General features: G+C 36.3%; 1 protein-coding gene and 1 long non-coding RNA gene across 9 annotated transcripts in view; one reads left to right on the forward strand and one right to left on the reverse strand.

Annotated features, from left to right (window-relative positions):
* Positions 1-21004, reverse strand: part of Syx1a (syntaxin 1A) — a 111278-nt gene that overhangs the window by 41440 nt on the left and 48834 nt on the right. The gene's annotated exons all lie outside the window — the stretch shown is intronic.
* LOC143898407 (uncharacterized) lies at positions 15875-18999 on the forward strand. 3 transcript variants are annotated; one of them, XR_013257195.1, is made up of 3 exons: positions 15875-16365; positions 16438-16680; positions 16925-18999. It is a non-coding gene; the product is annotated as an uncharacterized LOC143898407 (long non-coding RNA). The 3 variants fall into 3 exon arrangements; XR_013257196.1 differs by having other exon boundaries at positions 17998-18999; XR_013257194.1 differs by having other exon boundaries at positions 16438-18999.

A 21004-nucleotide genomic window follows, 5' to 3' on the forward strand; every position in this document is an offset into this window, starting at 1 on the left:
TATCATCGCGCTTATAACGACGGTTGCGCCGAGATAGCAAGACGATATTTATTTCCCTAGAACGGGAACAAACTTCGTTTGCCGTAAAACGCGGGACGTAAAGTTTTACGGTATCACGATCGACAAGAAGCTACGTCCGGTAATCCAGCCATAAGATCATGCGTGTATATATAGTCCCATGATTTCGCGTTTTAAGGTTTAATGCCGACGAACGGCACGAAACGAAATTTTGATCGTATGGAAAGATCGAACGACAAGTTCATCAGGGAATTTAGATTTATAAATGTTTAATCTAATTATCTTGATTAACGTGCACAAGAATCATATTTATGTAGGTAATAAACTTTTTCATGAATTTCACTTTATTCTAGAAAGATAGATATTCGATCATGACAGAAATTAGTTACGCAATATTTGTTTCAATAAATTTAACACTGCGCGAAAATTTAACACCGTAGGCCTTTTAAGGCACAATCGATTTTTCGTATTTTACAGTTTTTTCTTGACGTTTTAACACTTAAAAAAACTTGAAACATTGAAGATGATACATGAATTTTTATAGATTTTTTTTTGTGACACAGAAAAGCTTTCAAAAACCATTTGAACTTAAAAGTCCCAAGGTGAGTGCTCGAAAAGCACGGTGTCCGCGCGTTAATAAAAGTTGCATTATTCAACTATTATTCCTTAATTAATCAGTTCGTATCTTATTCGCGAATAACAAAAGTCTTAATAGATTTGTCATAGAATAATTTCACATATTTTTGTGTATTTACCTGTCAATAAATGCGCAGCGAAACAATATTTTTTAAATTTATTTGTTCTCTCTCTATTTAATTATCATGCCACACAAGTTAATTGGATTGTATGAAAAAGAGTGTCTGCACAAAGTTGCACAAAAAATCGCAAAGAGATATGAACCGCATGGAAAATTAAATGCATCCAGGGCTTTACTTGGCAGCGATGAGAAAAAAAAAAGAAAGCAACATCGACTCTCCTTTAAAGTCCTAGGAAGCTCGCCTGGTGTACACAGTGTCGTGGAAGAAAAGGTCATAGTTCTCGGTAAGTAACGATATTGAATATTACAAACCTTCTGTGCGCGAACGAGCAATTTATATATATGTTTATATTTATGAACAGGTAAAAAATCCTTTCTTTTCCCTTTACTTATGGCAGCCCAACAGCTATAGTCTTCTTGAAATTGAGGAGATTACGGTGATTTAAGTTTAATGACATATAAGCTTTGTAAATGCCTCGCAACTTTGCAAAGTATATTTATGCGGGGAAACTTCTCATCTATATACTATAATCGGCGCTATCGCGCGCTTCTCGGAGTATTGACCTTTCCTTCCGGGGCACGGTGTATGTAAAAGGGTCGAAAGAGAAGTGTCGGCGGGAAAATATCGAGTGCGCATCTCTCTTACGCGGAAAAATAGTAAAAGTGGCTGGAAAAGCGGCACGTGACCGCAATAAAAGTGGCGAGGTCGCCTACGCGACTTAGGGGCACGATCAATTTGTATTCCGCGGCGGAAGAAAGCCCAACTGTGGACGAGAGAGAGAGAGAAAGAGAGAGAGAGAGAGAGAGAGAGAGAGACAGAGAGAGAGAGAGAGAGAGAGAGAGAGAGAGAGAAAGAGACGCACAAAAGAGAAGGAGAATCCACTTCTTCCTCCTTGTTGTCGAACGAAAGCTCGACACGATTTCAATTTTGTCGTAGGACGGCCTCGTTAAGAAAAATTGCAACTCATCCTCGTCGCTTCAGAATAGCGTAATTCACCGCGCGCGCATTTACATTCGCCGCGAATGCCACAACACACTTTACACCCTCAAAATTGTTACCCCCGCATATTGATCACGTCACCGCCATTCATGCGGAGTTCCGACAGCGCTAATATAAATTGAAAGTAAGTAAATCTGCGCCGCGTTCGCGTTATTAGGCAACAGTTTTCCAGCCGAGACAATCTTCACATAATAAACGCTTTATACGGTTCGCAATAAAGTTACAGAGAAAGTTGGTTCTTAAAACGATATTTTAAGTAGGAAACGTTGAAATATTAATTCCCATTTCTAGCCGGAAGAAATTATATATATAATTAATAATAAATCAGTGTTACACAAACGCATTTCGAAAATTATTGTTCGAGGAGCCTATAGCATAATTTGGTATTCATAACGTGTGAATAACGGATGTGATGAATAACAAATTCTTGTTTCAAGCATATGTTTTTAAAGAACAAGCGCATGAATGTAAAATTGCGTGAATTACTTTTTTTTGTCACGACGATAAATTGACGACGGGAATAAGGTAAATGGAATGAATTTACTGTCTCGATGGAGTTCGTGTATCACATCTAATTTATGCGCGGTCAGTCGTTGGCCTAAAAACTGCGGAGACGAATGCTGCGCTGAATTAGAACACCTGCAACGAACATCGATCCGCTCCGCTCATATAGAGCTAATCATCGATGTTTTGCTATTTCCGGATGTAACCCGTTAACACGTAACGTCTTTAACTTTTCAGGAAATCTCTTTGCAATTTTGCAGAAGAACATAAATTACGAAAGATCAAAAAAAGATGAAATAAAGATTAAATAAAGATCAAAGGCTAAAATATAAAATGTAATATTACTTAAGAAATATATAATACGAACCCCAAAACTGAATCTAATACATTATAAATAAACTTTGTTTAAAATTGTCGCTTTTATTCGCGCTGTAATTGCGTTTAATTACTTTTTCATGATATTCTTGTGAAAGCATTTCCAATAACCCTTAACATTTTTTTTTTAATTACATTTAATTATTCAAGCATATTCAAAAAAAATCTTTTTACGCTCACCGGCGTCTTTCCTCAAGCAATTCTTTTCGCGTAGTTTGATTTATTCACATCCATTCTAGAATCCCATCAAATGTCATGACAGTCCCCAAAAATATATGTAGTAGGTTAGCTTATATTTAAGCATAATAATGTTTAAAAAGGCAATAATGTGTAAATATTAAAAAACATGTTAAACAAATTGAATTAAGTAGAACAATTATATGTTAAACTATATAAAAAATAAAAGATAGAAATAAATGAGGAGAATACGGAAGTTACTGTCGAGAACGTTTTTATCATTAAATCCCGGTTCCTTTAGATTTAGATCATTAGAGCCCATACTTCTACAAACGCTGCATTGCAAGTTTAAGAGATAAACGTAGTGACAAGGCGCGTTTTTCTGTTAAACGGATACCTTTTATTTGCATTTGAGAGCCCGACGATGCGCGAATTCGTCGACTGAAATGCAATCGTTTCTCCGCGATCGTATAAACTGCTTGTCGCCCGAACGCAATGCAGATCGATCGAATGGAAAACGCTCCTGACACGGCGGTGTCGCAAAACGACGCTGGACAAGTAAAAGCGAGAGATGGAACGGGACGCGACAAGAACAAATCGGATTATCGTGGTGGGCGGTGAATAATTTCCATCAGCCTGCGCCGCGTTGCCGCGCGCGACAACAAACAGGAAACAATCGAGGCGGTGTTTCAAAAACGGTTATTTCGAAAACAACGCGGGACCAAAAATTGAAATTCCTCGCGGACGGCAACCGCGGCACCGGTTTTTCAAACTTGAATACAGATTTCGTGAACGAGATACGATATCTAAGCGATAAATCGCCAGTTACGCTTCACCACGCGCGATATTTCACGTATATACCTTGTACATTCATTTCTATCGCGCAGTTTGATTTATCCACTATATGTATATATACAAGGTGTTTCAAAAATAAAGGGCCAAAATTTAGGAGTCTATTCTATATTCACCAAGGATAAAAAAAGATAATATAAACATGGGTTCAGAAGCGCTTCCTTTCCGAGTTAAGGCCGTGGCACATAAAAAAACTTAAGCAGTAAGACTTAAGCAGTAAGCAAACCAGCCAATCACAGTCAAGAACTTAATAAGGCACAGTCCTAAGCAGTAGCGAATCCATATACCGTTGATATTCTTACTGCTTAAGTTTTACTGCTTAAGTTTTTCTATGTGCCACGGCCTTTATAAAGCACACGCTTTGTTTAGAACAGAAAATTGACGGGAACATTTTGTTAGAAAATTGCTAGAAATTATTTTCTCCCGAGACAAGATACACTTCGACATCTCATAAACTATATATCGAAGACGTTTAATAATTCCTAGAGTCTTTCGAATTTTGTCACAAGTGTAACAACAATTATACGCATAACAATTTCGGAGAATTTCCACTGTAGCAGCAGTATTATAAGAACGAAAGTCTTGAGAGAAATGTCCCTATAAATAAAAATCCAAAGAATTTAAATTGAGAAAGCGTGCAAGGAATGCAATTGATCCTCATTTACCAATCGCGATCGATTGATATAATTATTATTAAGAAATCCTGCCGTAAATACACAGAAAGTATTTATAATAATAAATATTTTTTATTTTATCAGTAAAAGTATTTATATAAAGTATTTAAAAATATTATAAAGAAAGCGTTTCTAAATCCATGTTTATATGACTTTCTTTCATCCTTATGTTGAGTATAATATATTTTTGAAGTTTAGTCATCTATTTCTGAAACATTCTGTGTATAAAATACAGTCATACCTCGCTTAACGTTAGGTATGCGTCCCGCAAAGCCGTTACTTTAAGTGAATCAACCTTAAACCGGATACAACTTAACATGGAAAGAGTAAGACTGGGTTCCAGAGCAGAGGCGCGAATTTAGAATTTAAATTCAGCAAATTCTATTCTTACATATTACTCAAGATAAAATCAATTACGTTATAACGTTCTAAAGAATATAACGTAAAGCGGGATATGACAAGGAATTCACAGGAGAAAAGGATTACGTGTATTCACAGATTCTGTTTGCATCTCGATTTTATGTTCATTAATCATCTCATGCTTTATTAAACTCTCGGATTCGCGGATTACCCTCTCTAATTACGAAAGCGAAAAAAAAAACGATGGACGGGCAACTTTTGTCGGTGAGCAAAAGAACTCACGCGGGTAATCAGCGCGAAGCAAGCGAAACTGTCGTACACCGCGCTTTCTCACGTCAGTGGCGCGAAAGCTTGTCGCAAAAGATAAATCGTTCACGCGCGCGAAAACTTTCCGCCAGTTTCCCGAAGATCTGACCTAGATTCTCTGCCGGATCTGCGATATTAATGACACGACGGCAGCACGGTCGTCTCTCCAGCTAATTTCGCCCCGGTGATCATTCACGAACTGGAAATTATCATCAAAAGCTGGAGTTAACACAAAGGACATTATAACGAAATCGACCTCTGTCGAACCGCACAAATATAATTCTAATAATCATACAATATAGTAATAAAAAGAATGAGATGATTTTCTAATCGACGATTACTTTGCAACGTTTGATTTTCTATGCATAAGATATTTTCAAAAGATAAAAAAAAAACACACAACGCAAGCGGCGTGGCAGATTGAACTCAATGCACGCGGAAATGGCTTATACGCTTCACGGGATGATCGTTGTCCCCGCTTGCGCGGAATATTTCAACAAAATCCTTGGGGCTGCAAACGTGCCGTGCCGCGCCGCGCCGCGCCACGCCGCCATCCATGGTCGGATCCTCCTCCTGTACCATGACCCACTTAATCCGCCCCAGATCAGCTTCCGCTGTGCCTCCAATCCCCGTCGCATTCCATCGACTACCCTATATTATGTGGTTTACCGTCCCCGTCCACCCTATTAAACTCGGTATAGGAGAGACGTGCCTTAAATATATTAAAGGCCAGCGCGTTGACAATTTCTCCCGACGCGCGGTCTGACAGTTATAAAGCGCCGCCGTATATTTTTCAACGTTTAGGAAAAACGACATTTTAAGGTGGTCCTTTCGTGGACCCAGCTAGTCAAGTAACAGTCCGTCATGAGGTAATTGAAAACAAACATAGTGACAAACATTACAGAACATCCCAATAATTATAATAACATAACATGATTTTACACGCACGATTTAATCGTATTTAATTATTTACTAATAAAAAAATATCACAATAGTAGTGCGGTTGGACTCGATTTAGGTTAGGTCAGGCATGACAGTACGAGTAAAGCAATACGCGCGTGGATCCACTACTTATTTAACCTCATATATCAGAGCAAAACATTCGGCAAGCCCTTATTTTCAAGGTACTTACAAAATCCGGAAACTTCTGGGAATATTTTAAGACATGAATAATGTATTCATCTGATCGCTAAGTACATGTATTATTCGTTGAAAACCTCGGCCGTGGCGATTTGCATCATTCTATCTTTCTCGTTCATTAGATGTAAACAAGAATAGAATGACAATGGCACGCTCCGCGAACGCACATTTAGAATGACTTATTTCTTGTAAAGTGTCGGTAACCTCACTTGATTTTTCGTACACATGTCCCTTATTACTGTATATTTAACATATATCAAATTTAGGTACTTATCTAATACTTGTTCTCACGAAAGGACCACCTTAATGAAACGGTTAACGACGAGGCAGAATTTAATTAATCAAATGTATTAATCTCGCGAGTGAATTTATTTCGCGATAAAGCACTCTGCGGAACACAGTATTATACGGGTATATGTGTTGAAGACCGTAACAACGGTCAATGACTTGGATGAATTCCGTAACAGCTTTTTAAAACATATAGCCCTCACTACAAGTCAAAGACTTATATTATTAGTATAAAAAAAACTGCAAAAAACAAAAATGCTCAAACAACCTCTGATATAATTTATCCATGTGATCAAAACATATAAACAATTCTTTTTATATTAATTTTAAACATTGCACAGTAAAAAATCGTGCGTCCAAATGTTAGAAGTTTCTTGTGTTACCAAGATTTGACTATTATTTCAATGTAAAATTAACATACAACAGCTATGTTATTATTTTCGTAACATTTTCATGTATTATATTTATGTCAACGTGATAACTAACACTTTATGTATGTCATTTAGAAATTGAATATTATTTTGAGTTCTTTCAACATAATTATTTTAAAAAATCAACACGTCTTAAAGTTATTTTAACATAAGTTAAAGTAAATCTTCTCTCAAATAATCGTAAACTTTGACATATAAAATAATCAAATTTATTAAAATATGTGTTAATATAACTTAAAATAAAATGTATAATATTTTCGTATAAGAGTTACATTAAATCAGACGAAGCAAAATGCTATATCGACATTTTGTACAAGTTATTTTTACATTATACTTAAAGTTAAAAAAGAACACATATAAATGTAAAATATAATAAATTAACATTTCTAATTTGTCAAAACAAGTAACACACGACAAATGAGTTATTTTAACATAAAATTTAGAGTAGACTTTCTGGGACATTTGAAAAATGTTACGATTAACATTTTATTTTTTACTGTGCATAAAGGTATCTGTTACACTTTAACTATTGTCATAACTTCAATTATCTTATTTTATGTCAAATCTTTAACCGCATAGAAATCAGTCTTACTTTCCTTCCAGAATATATTTCGTTCCGTTTCATGACACACATATTTTTTTATCAAACCGCTTTCATTATACATATAAAATACAATGACTATCGTTTTTTGAAGATTTCGATAGATCAATGTATCGTTAATATTATAGTTAGCATCGCTATGTCGTTAACGGAAACGACGTACTTTAACGAAGGTATATTGTTGCGCGCGTTGTGCCTGTTGCATCGAAAATGCTTAAACGGCGGACGGAAAAGCGGAGAAACTATGTTTCACGTGAAAGCTCGTTATACAGATATATATGTATATTATATAATCAAGTCCATTTGCGACAACGTCGCTTTGTCGCGCATCAGCGCTCAACAAGCGTATCGTGCGGTAAGTCGCGACCATTATTCGTGCGACACAATATAATTTCTGGTTGTCCGGACTGAGAAGCGAGATTACACGAGTCGTGTGCCGGGCTGGAAACACAACACGCAAGGACAATAGTCCTGCGCGAGACAATGGTGAGTAACGGGAGACCCCCGGAGCAACGGAAGAGGGAGATCGAATTCGTTGGATTCGTCGCGGGGGTAAATTTATATCCGTGATCGCGCGGCGAAAGACGCGTTGCCGCGCGTGAATTTTTGCCGGTTAAACCGGTGTGTATCCGAGCAGAAATTATCTCATTTGTTTCCCGCAACAGCGCAATCGCTATCGATCTGCGCAAGATCGCGAGCTGGCGCGGTTGAACGCGTTGTTGCGGTCGTAGCGCGGCAATCAATAATGACAGAAGCAACAAAACCGTGCGCGCTTCGTGCCTCGTATTCTACTTTAATCAATAAAGCGTTGCGGTTAATAGGGAATCGACGTTCATTCATACCTACGACGGAACAAATAAAAACGATACATTAGTCATGGGTATCAGCGCAAACGGCGATATCATATAATCTCTACTTCGAGTTCAATATCAAATAGTCAGCATATGGCTAATTGTGAGTAAAAGTGAATTATTAAGAGAACGTGGCGCTTGAAATATATTAGTAAATTGAAAATATAAAATATATGAACAAATGTTTTGGTTGTAAAAATCATTATGAAAGAAATTCACTAAACGCCATGGCGGCGCAGATATAGTAATTATAATAAAGATCACATTTTTATTAATGTGTTTTATATATGTATAGATATTAATATTATACATATATAATTGTATTTTTTATATATCAATTCCCGTGCAAAAGCATTTTATCAAAATACATAATAAAGTTTTGGATCTCGTTCTGTTAAGAGATCTATAAATACAGTACCAGCAATATATCTGCTTCCTTTCCCTAAATGTTTTTGCCGACATTTTCTTCCTCGAATGTTTAATTGTAAATAAATTCAATAAAACATGCCCAACAACGTATCATAGGAATGCGACTTTCTTTCGGCTCTTCGAGGCGTGAATTACGAAACTCCGCTTCGAGTTGACATTCCACGACGGATAAGTTTCTAAAAGTCTATTCACGAAATCGTGAATTTCACTCTCGTTCCGAGAGAATCACATTTTTCCGGCCTAATAATTTCTCGGCTTTACAATAAATCCCGCGGATTTAAGCGCGCATCCGAACGAATCCACGGGGTACGTGGGCGATCGTCTATAGAAACGGCGTTGCGGCGGAATCGATGCGGCGGAGGGGATAGAGAGGTACGTTATACATTAGCGTCAATAATTGAACCGAGGTTCCTTGGAGGATGCTGGTAAGTGCATATTAGCTGCCGGCCGTACCTCTTCCTCGTTCCCCACGCTCTGGCTCTTTCTCCCATGTGCCATCTGCCGTCATCTCGCTTCTCTCTCGCGCACCTTTCATTTCCCTCGCTTTCGATATCCCAACACCAATTTCTGACTTCGTGGTACAAATCTCATCCTATACTTCCTCTCTCCCCTTCAAGAACATAACATATACCGTTCCCTCGTTTTCCTCCCTCGAGGGGAGCGCTCGCTTCCGCGGGGCACGTCCTGCCGGCGGCGAATTTCAATCCCACAGGATCAGTGTATGAAGGTATGGAGGCGCCGCCGCTATCTATCGGTATAAATAATGAACAGAAGAACCTGACGAGTGTTTTCGTCGAGGAAGGGAAGAAAAACAAGATGATGTGATTTGGTGTGAGCGAGAGAAGCAGAGTAATGTCGGTCGATCTCTGAAATAACTCAATCTTTGCGAGAGGCTTGCTTGCACCCGTGTGAAGTTAGCCCCCCAACTTTAAAAAAAATTAATTTTTTTTAGCTCATTTGATTGCTCATCGTTTGCACATGTATGCACATTTTGAATTTTCGTTTGCACACTTCTAGTAAAAAAGTTATTAACAAAAAAATTTGGGGGGGCCAACTTCACATTAGCCCCCCAACTACGAGCAAATTAGATCCAAATAGTCTTAATCGATAGATTTTCGTTTGCACATTTTGAAACAGGTCGATTTTTCGTTTGCACACTCTTGGTTAAACAGTTATTAACAATTAAAGTTTCGAAAACGGTCAATGTCAGTAGATAAGTTCGATACACGTATACTGTGTTTAAAATGCCATTAATCGATAGATTTTTGTTTGCACATTTCGAAACAAGTCGATTTTTCGTTTGCACACCCTTGGTTTAAAAGTTATTAACAATTAAAATTTCGAAAACGGTCAATGTCAGTAGATAAGTTCGATACACGTATACTGTGTTTAAAATGGCATTAATCGATAGATTTTCGTTTGCACATTTCGAAACAGGTCGATTTTTCGTTTGCACACCCTTGGTTTAAAAGTTATTAACAATTAAAGTTTCAAAAACGATCAAAAATCAACCTGTTTCGAAATGTGCAAACGAAAATCTATCGATTAATGCCATTTTAAACACAGTATACGTGTATCGAACTTATCTACTGACATTGACCGTTTTTGAAATTTTAATTGTTAATAACTTTTAAACCAAAAGTGTGCAAACGAAAAATCGACCTGTTTCGAAATGTGCAAACAAAAATCTATCAATTAATGCCATTTTAAACATAGTATACGTGCATCAAACTTATCTACTGACATTGATCGTTTTCGAAATTTTAATTGTTAATAACTTTTGAACCAAGGGTGTGCAAACAAAAAATCGACCTGTTTCGAAATGTGCAAACAAAAATCTATCGATTAATGCCATTTTAAACACAGTATACGTGTATCAAACTTATCTACTAACATTGACCGTTTTCGAAACTTTAATTGTTAATAACTTTTTAACCAAGGGTGAGCAAACGAAAAATCGACCTGTTTTGAAATGTGCAAACGAAAATCTATCGATTAATGCTATTTTAAACACAGTATACGTGTATCGAACTTATCTACTAACATTGACCGTTTTTGAAATTTTAATTGTTAATAACTTTTAAACCAAGGGTGTGCAAACGAAAAATCGACCTGTTTCGAAATGTGCAAACGAAAATCTATCGATTAATGCCATTTTAAACATAGTATACGTGCATCGAACTTTTATCTACTGACATTGACCGTTTTCAAAATTTTAATTGTTAATAACTTTTAAACCAAGGGTGTGCAAACGAAAAATCGACCTGTTTCAAAATGTGCAAACAAAAATCTATCGATTAATGCCATTTAAACACAGTATACGTGTATCGAACTTATCTACTGACATTGACCGTTTTCGAAACTTTAATTGTTAATAACTTTTTAACCAAGAGTGAGCAAACGAAAAATCGACCTGTTTCAAAATGTGCAAACGAAAATCTATCGATTAATGCCATTTTAAACACAGTATACGTGTATCGAACTTATCTACTGACATTGACCGTTTTTGAAATTTTAATTGTTAATAACTTTTAAACCAAGGGTGTGCAAACGAAAAATCGACCTGTTTCGAAATGTGCAAACAAAAATCTATCGATTAAGACTATTTGGATCTAATTTGCTCGTAGTTGGGGGGCTAATGTAAAGTTGGCCCCCCCAAAATTGTTTTGTTAATAACTTTTTTACTAGAAGTGTGCAAACAAAAATTCAAAATGTGCATACATGTGCAAACAATGAGCAATCAAATGAGCTAAAAAAAATTAATTTTTTTTAAAGTTGGGGGGCTAACTTCACACGGGTCTTGCTTGCGCGCCGCTGAGGAATAGTGTCAAGTTAAGGGACAATGTGTCCTCTTGCCTTCTTGAGAGAATGCACGAGGAAGAGAAACTAGGAAGTTTTCTGCAAAAATAATCCAAGGCGCGAACATAAAAAAGAAAATTTATCGGTATAGCTGTAATAAAATACAGTCTTTACAAAGTAAACATATCTATTCCGATTAAAAGAGTGTTATAATAAAAATAAAGTTGTATTTTCTAATTCTTCCTTAAATCTGCACTCGAGAAAAAACAAAAGTCCGCAACTATTAGGGTAGTAAATAAAGATAATAATAATCTCCAATGCTCTCGAATCAAAACGTACATCCTTGCGAATTCGCTTTACGCGAGAGCATAAATATCTAACTGTATTTTGAAACGATCGATGCTGAAACGCGCTGCATAAGAACGTATAAAGACAGCTGATATAGAGGCTTCCGCATACTTTGTCTTTGTTCACAGAATGGTAGAAAGAGAGACGTAAATCTTCTCCTAATTGTCGAATGTAGGTGAAGAGGATCCGCTCTCGAGAAGAAAGAGAGAGAGAGAGAGAGAGAGAGAGAGAGAGAGAGAGAGAGAGATATGTATATCGAAGGAAGAAAGGGAATCAGTTAAAGGCGGGAGAAGTTTGCGCCCCGCTCGCTCACTCACGCGATGACCCAGCCGAGCTTTTGTCGTCCGCCACGACAACGAAGCCTTTTATGCTTTATGCTTACATGGCGGGATTACTTCGGGAAAAGTGGCCAGGGCAGTATAGATAACAGAGACAGAGAGAGAAAGAGAGAGAGAGAGAGAGAGAGAGGGAGGGGAGAGGGGGACGGACTTTGCGAATACTCCCGCTTTCTGCCCTCTCGGAAAGAGATGTAGAGGAAGGGAAGAAGGGAAGCGAGGCAAAACGCGCGCCCTTCTCAACGTGGACAATTCTTCAGCCCCTATTTGCCGACACACGATTTTCCGGCCGTTACGAGAGCGAAAAATTCATATGCCGTCCTACACACTGACCGGCCGAGATATTCCCTTTGAACTCTGAGTACGGAGAATATGCAAATCTCGTAAAAAGAATCCATGATCGAGATTGCTGACATTACATTGTTGAAAAGACAGTTTTTTGAAATTTTGTACCAATAAATGACGCAGCCAAGAATTGTAAATGATTATTATTTACATCATTAATATTAATTCCAAAAATGTATTTATATTTAATAATATTAATATTAACATTTTAATTTAAATATTAACGTTTAATAATAATACGTAATCCGATATATTTAACAGTATTTGAAGACTCTCTGTGCTGTAATATGTAAAAATAATTTTGCAATCAGAAAGTTATAACTCTCGGAAAATTCTCTATTTGCTATCATTTAATCATTTCAAACATTTTCAATAATTCATTAATTTAACATACAAGAAAAATCGGCCTTAAACTGGCAAAAGAATTTCTTATCAAAATGAAAATAACTTCTATACAACTTTGAAGTAGTACGTTTTGTATTTGCATTCATAATGTGAATACATCGCCTATAGTCGTAAACAATTCTGATCAAATTGTACATACTTCTCAGGAGGAAAGTTTATTCCAACATAAACAGATGTGTTTATCTATGGACGAGAGAAGACGCAAACTTAGAAATGCAAATTAGAAATGCACAAGAAACGATACATCAGTGTAGGAAGCGTTAAGTTCACCTCGCAAAAATAACATGGAAGGAGAGTGCTTGCTTCTCGAAGCGAGAGATGACGGCAGCTCGTCGCGAAGAGCAAGCGGAATCAATATAGTGCGACAGAGAAATATTCCGCCGACCAGTCTGCCGGTGCTCACAAAAGTAGAAACCACACTGAGAAAAAGGTTTCTTTATGCCAATTAAATATATTTGGTTGACACTTTTCTAAAATATTTATTTCAAAAGCAAACAAATTATATTTAATATAAATGAATGTTTTGTTGGTATTGCTAATTATCATTCATATTTGTGTCCACTCGGCGATATAGTTGGCATAAATGACTAATATATATGTCGAAATAGTTCACGCATACACTTTTTTTTGTTTAGTTTTTGTTTAGTTTTGTTTAGTTTAGTGACGCGCTTTAAACACTTAAATACTTTTAAAACGCGTCATTTAACCTATGTAGATTAGTGACGCACTTTAAACAGTTAAATACTTTTAAAGAGCGTCATCTAACCTATGTAGATTAATGACGCGCTTTAAACAGTTAAATACTACATACATAGGTTAGATAACGCGCTTTAACAGTATTTAACTGTTTAAAGCGCGTCACTAATCTACATAGGTTAGATGACGCGCTTTAAAAGTATTTAAATTGTTTAAAGCGCGTCACTAATCTACGTAGGTTAGATGACGCGCTTTAAAAGTATTTAACTGTTTAAAGCGCTTTAAACCAATATTTTACCAAAGCTACATTTTTAAACTTAAGGAGAAAAAAACTATGTACAAGAGTAAAAAAGTAAATAAAAAGCTACATTATGTTAACAATACGAACTTAATTTAGTAAAAAAAATCTTGATTTTATTTGTTAACAGTCACACAGTCCGAATTAAGCCACATCTAGGATTGACTAGTCAAAGTCCGAAGTGATTTTTCTTAGTTTCTAACTTTGACCAGCCGTATTAGTTATTCCTAAAATTGACTAGTCAAAAGCCGAAACGCAAAACTTATTTCGGGCTTTGACCAAGACGCTTGGCCGTTTCCCAGAATTGACTAGTCAATCCTAGGAATGCCCGCGTTTCGGGCTTTGACTATAACATATATATAATTACAAACGTCGACGCGGATTTTCAGCAAAATAAAATTATTTACTATTAAAAAATATTTAATTGATATTATTTTGTGCTAAATTCGAATTCCTTACCTAATAATAAATCTTCCGTTAATGTAAAAAAATATACTTTTGTGCCAAAATTATATTCCTTAACTATTAAAAAATATTCAATTGATGCAAAAAGATGTTCGTTCGTGCCAAAATCAGATTCATTAACTCTTAAAGTATATTAATTTGGGGCAACAAAATATTCACTATTATCACAAACCAACGATTCCATTGATTCAAAAAAATATTCGATTCGCCGTATCCAACCATGCCATTTATTATCTGTTAACGAGTTTTATTTGGTCCAAAGAAACCTTTTTCTCAGTTCAGGGAGACAGACACCCTATGCCGTCCCAAACTGACTGATATACGCAGGATCACGAAATTCAATGCGCATCATCCACCCACGATCTTTGACTCTCGCTACCGCAAGACAGTGATACGATAAGACGCGACTGGCCAATCAGTCAGTTTTATTGGCTTAAAGGCCGGTTTTCACACGCAATGATTGGTGGCGCCAGGCCGCGCCAGTCGACTAATGCCAGTAAAAATGCAAGTGTAAACACTTGATGCAAACTGGCGCTAGTAATGTGGCGTTTACTGCGGCGGTTATTGGCCAAAGCATATAACCTCAAAATTTGAGGTTATATGGTTGTTGTCATTTACTGTGTGTTTAATAAATGTTAAATATTTTCCATATTATACGCCAATCACTGTGTAAACACTTGTGAGTTTGCCAGTTGGTTCTGGCGCCAATGAATGCCAGTCAGTTGGCGCCACTAATCATTGCATGTGAAAACCGGCCTTAACCAACGAAACGACCTCGTCAAGCGAAATTTTATATTTCGCACACGAATATGTGAGGAAAAACGGAGAAGGGAAGAAGAAATAAGAAGAATAGAAAAATTTCCTTTCCAAAAAGATATACCGCAGATTGACGGGTTCATTGAAAATCTGCACTGGAAGCTACTGGGATTAGTCTCCATCAACGAATGTTCCAATGAAGATTCTTTGATGAATTCAATAAATATTTTAAGATACGTTTATAACATGACATGCATAAGATGCATCTCCAAGGCTTATTCCAGAATTGAAAGATATATTAAAGAAACTAACAGATGTTATCTAAATTAATTAACTAATTAATTAACTAATTAATTTAGATAACATAGTAATTCATATTTAAGCACTCTATAAACGTTTTGTCTCTTTCTCGATTTTCCAAGAAAATTACGTACAAAAATAACAGAATAATCACGATTTAAAAAATGGAAAAAAAGGTAAGAAGTTTTCTGATATAAAAATAGAAGAGAATTTATGTAAAACAGTTACAGATGCTTATCGTCTTTTCTGACTTTATATAGATTATAGATATCATTAATTTTATACGCATTTAAAATTGTAGAATTTGATATTTAGATTTAGATATATATTTGCTCGCTCCTAAATACACACACAGTTGCAAATTGCAAAGAGCAGAACTTCCTTTAACGATTGCCTAATTTGGTAATTTGATACGCTACTTAACATACACAGCGAATTCATTCGTTCGCCAAATATAAGCGTGTTTTTAATATTCATGCCTGAAATAAACGCACCTTTAATATTCGTGCTTGAAATAATCGATGATAAACGCGCATTGACAAATAGGTATTATCAAAGCGTGGGACTACAGGGAATAAATCTCAATTTTGCGGAGACAAGAGGACATTCTCTGTGATGTATGTTGTAATTCGTCTGATCGTTTAACCAATCTGTTGAGTTTATATTGCATTTGATTTATGTTCGTATTCGATTTCGTTGTAAACGGAGATTAGTATAGCCACTGTAGCGCCTCTAGCGCCTATTAACTCTGTGACCGTCACGTGACCGCGCGTGCAAGGGAGGAAGACCAAGACAAGATGGCGAAAGTACGTTCAACCGTATTGTACGTCTAGTGACGGTCTCACAAAATAAAAGGTGAAATCCAGCGCATACAGTCCACTTCACTTCAATATCCTATACCGACCAAACACAATCATCTTTCTTCAGTCGCCTCAGTCAAGGCCATCACCCACGCGATTTGATACATATCGCGTACGATCTGTAACCTGTAACCACTATCACCGATACCGCTACGAGCGTGATGACACCTACGTTAACCGCAAAGACCGTCTGGCATGCGACCTTTTGACGTAGACGAAAATGAGGTGCATTTGAGATGTCGATTGAAATTGGAAAGATATGAGGACGCCCGTCGATACCTCGATGTGTATATCGAGCTTTACAATAAAGGTACGTGTGCGTAAAATGATTTTATACACTATCCATCAGGATATTTTAAAGGAGTATTCTAACTCTCACTTTCTAACAATTGAATTATGTTATATGACATGTGATCGGAGTGTAATTATATAGAGTATGTCAAAATCAAATCAATAATCAAAATTATTGTCAAAAAATAGTAGATGAAAGTTAAAACTTCATAGGGCATCCATAATCTCATCACAAGAAGAAAAAATATTATTAACCTTTGTAGGGTCTATCCAGACAAACTTGCATGGCGCATAAACATAAGCATAAGAAAATTGATTAGTCCATATACATGTGCATAAAGAAATAGACCAATCCATTTCCTTACGCATATATGCTTATGCACCTATTTTGTCTTAGAGAACGGGAAGCCTATTTTTAGGCTTTGAACTATTTATGCGCTAAAATATCATATATAAGGGTTTTTTTTGAGTCGCTGAGTTCCGTAGTTCCGGAAATCTAAGGGAAATAGGTAAGAATGGCCAGTGAGTATAGTATATTCAAAGAAAAGTATTCGTCGAAGACCAAAGTTTATGTGTCGTGAATGCGATATGCCTCTGTGTGTTATACCTTGAAATATATCACATATACAAAACATTACTAAACGTATGTATAAACGTAACTAAAAACTTTCCCCCAAAGTCCTTATGAATTTGTTTGCACTTTTTAGCTCTGAATTTCAAGTATATTTTTATAACAAGATTTTGCGAAAAGTATTTCCATATTTCTCATTCGAAACTTAATATAAATAATAACTTTTCTGAAATTTATAATCATATGAATGTTTCATACAATTTTTCCAATTTTGTCAACCTACCGGACGAGAAGCCTATTTTTAGGCTCCACGGGGGTCGCTTATTTTCCGTAGTATAACACTTTAATACATATATGAAAGTTATAAATCAAAATCTCATAAAAAGTCATAAAAAAAACCTACCCATCCTCTAATGGTTAACAACATAAGGTGCCTATTTCGGATCAAATCCTAATTCGGATCAAAAAATTTAAAGTTCCTCTCTACCTATCATATGTGGATTTTTTTTATTACCGTCTATAGTCTATAGCTATATAGACGCGGTAATGAAAAAAATCCACATATGGGTAGATACAGTCGGCTAGAGAGGCATTTCAAATTTGTTGATCCGAATTAGGACCTGTTCCGAAATAGGCACTTTACCCTTTCATATAGCGTCAATTGTGACATAATTTCAATTCGATCGCAATCACTTTAAAGTAAAGAACAACGCGGTATTGAACCAGCAACTTTGGTTAATTCACAATTTTCTGTCTATTTTCCAGTCGACCGTTTACGTGAATAACACAAAGAGAATTAAATGGAGACAGGGTCGCCCCGTCGCCTATTATGCCCAGCTTAACATGCACCTACGTTAAAGCGAGTCAAATTTGTCGACGACATCCGATCGTTCGATAATGCTCGCCCGTCAACGTCCGTCATTTTTTGCACGCTTTGTGATTAAAATGGGTCGGACGGAGAGGAGGTTGCGGGAGATTCAGTGTGGGATTTACGTGCTCGACCTTCTGAATCCACGACCTCCGACCTTCCGCATATCCGACTCTCTCCGTCTTCCTCTCTCTCTCTCTGTCTCTCTCTCTCTCTCTCTCTCTCTCTCTCTCTCTCTCTCTCTCTCTCTCTCTCTCTCTCTCTCTCTCTCTCTCTCTCTCTCTCTCTCTCCCTCTCCCTCTCCCCCTCTCTCTCCCCCCTCTTTTTCCCCGTCGCATCTCCCACGCCCGATTTTCCCGGGCGCTTCCCTTGACTATTTCCCAAGAGTTTCCGGAGCTGGTGTCGGCGACGAGATCGACGAGGGGTAGGTAGAGCTTAATTGGAGGAGCCAGCTCGCAGGACGAGGACATCGAATCAGCAACAGTTGGCCGGCAGCTAATTCGTGGTAATACGAGCTGCCCGATTGAAAAGACCGGCCTCTCGAAATCTCCCTCTAGTTCTTCTTTTTTTTTCTATTTTGTTCATCCCGCGAACAAATTCGTACAACACGGCGAAAAAAAGCCCGGAGGGTTACTATTATATAGGCGGCAACAAGTGTCAAGGCCAAGGGGCAAATCGGAGAGATCAAAAGTGGTTTGCCATTATCCCTTGTGTTTAAATCGCGAAAAGAGAACATCAGTTGTCACTGTTAAATACATTAATGCAATAGCGATCTCGCAATTTTATAGATCACTGTGTCGCCTTGTTAATCACGAAAAAATTTACTATACGAATCTTTCAGTGCAAATAACATTTGTTACAAATGTAATAAAAAATAAAATAAAAATTTTGTTAATTTATTGACCATTTTATATATATATATATATATATATATATATTAACTGAAAAATATTAGTTTGCTATTACTAAAGTTTTTCGTAAAAAGCTCTTCATCTCCAATCATTTATAAGTTGAAAGTTTAATTGCTTTAATATTTCAGTTGAAAGCAGGTCAAAAGCGAACTGTTCAAAAAAATTTGTTTGATTGAAATTATATAGATGGTTTAATAGAAAATACTTGTGTATGCCGACTTGTTTTTTTTTTTTTTTTTTTTTACCTCTTCCACAGCTCCAAAGATGCTACTAAATGAAAACTAGCAAAGTAATTTTTACCTTTTTTTCTGGAAACTGTATTCAGAAAAGACGGCAACGATGTTGTCTTGTCGTCTCCATGCCGAGGGACGGGGAAAAAGTAGAGAAATACGTTTTCCGCTTTCAGAAAGCTCTTGCACGATCAATGCCCTTCCTTTCCCGTGCGATTACAATAGGCCACCTTCTCTCTCGAAAATACGAGAGAAAATTCGCCGATATGACGGTTAAAGAGCAGAGAGACGGATGACGAAACTCAGACAGATTTATCACCGCGAGTCAGGATTCGTAAAATACAAAACGATACTTTCATTCCCTGCATAAATATGGAATGTCAAAAAGCAATCTTTTCTCCCCATGAATCGAGAAGGAGAGAATAAAGAATATGCAAGAAATTAAAGAGACCTTTAAAAAGATCATAAAGAAAACATGTATATATATACATATATATCAGTTAAAATTTGTAAAACACTGATGTAAATATAAAAGACATATAAACTACAATATTATAAAACGCGTAAATAAAATACGGAAAATACTGAAAGCCATATATTAAAAAAAAAAGACATAAAATATTATAATTATCTTCAAAATATTTCATAAAGTATTTAAAAAGATATTAGTAATTCATTGCTTGTAAACAACACAGATATCGCGTAAAAGGCTGATACATATGTGTACGCATGTGTACGTAATAAAAAAATGTACAAAATATATTATACAAAAACTATTATCCTTAAAAAATTTAAATAAAATGTTTACCATTCAAAAGGCTAAATTTAAGATTAAAATGTTGTAATATGTGCTCTTTTAATACGTCTTTCTATTCCAATTATTATTCTCTCTATACGTAAAACTCTTGTAAAATATATATAATTAAATATAATTATAAATTATACATATAAAGAGCATTGGCAAGCCCCCTGCAAAAAATGCCCGTTTTCGGTACCTCGATTTTTGAAACTTTTTTTATGCCAAATGGTTACTTATGATGACCCAATAATCCCTGCAAAATTTTAAGAGGAGCATACGCCCCGTTTAAGAAATATAGGGGGTCAAAGTTGATCATTTCCAATCAAAAAATATAGCAGCTTCACATTTATACTCCAATAATAATGTCCAAAAAATTCAGCCGAAATGGTTCTTTTAAGATTTTTGGCTGCTGATTACGAATCTGAAGTCAGATTTTAAAAATTCAAAATGGCGGATTCAATATAGCGGACAAATTTTTCTTAAATTCATCGGATTCACTTGAAACTCGTTACTCGGGAGTTTTTGGGGTCGCTGATCACGAATCTAACGGTGAACTAACTTTTAACCAACACTAAATCTTCTTTGTCACTACATTAAATCTACATAGAACCTATTTTGTCCTACAATAGACCTATTTTTCCTTACATTGGACCTATATTCTACCTAGGAGCGGTGAGCATCGAGCAAACTGAGTCTCGTTTTAAACAGTTCGGCCTAGAGTTACGAAACCCTGAAAACAAAAGACGATCAGCAGATCATCATTTCATTAACATTTCATTGTGTTGAGGTGGCCGCCCTGGGTCCTTATCAAATACTAAATGCTACTTCCTATTATGCAGAACATCAGAATGAAGGAATATTTCTGGTTTCTAAGTTTCAACCAAACCCAAAACAGCAGCTATTGGATACACAGATTTTAATATTACTATCCAAGATCCTATATTAATAAAAGCTTACATGAAAT

Source organism: Temnothorax americanus, unplaced genomic scaffold (genome assembly GCF_048541705.1).
Source record: "Temnothorax americanus isolate GAGA-0224 unplaced genomic scaffold, ASM4854170v1 Scaffold23, whole genome shotgun sequence".
In the NCBI taxonomy this organism is placed as follows: Eukaryota; Metazoa; Arthropoda; class Insecta; order Hymenoptera; family Formicidae; genus Temnothorax; species Temnothorax americanus.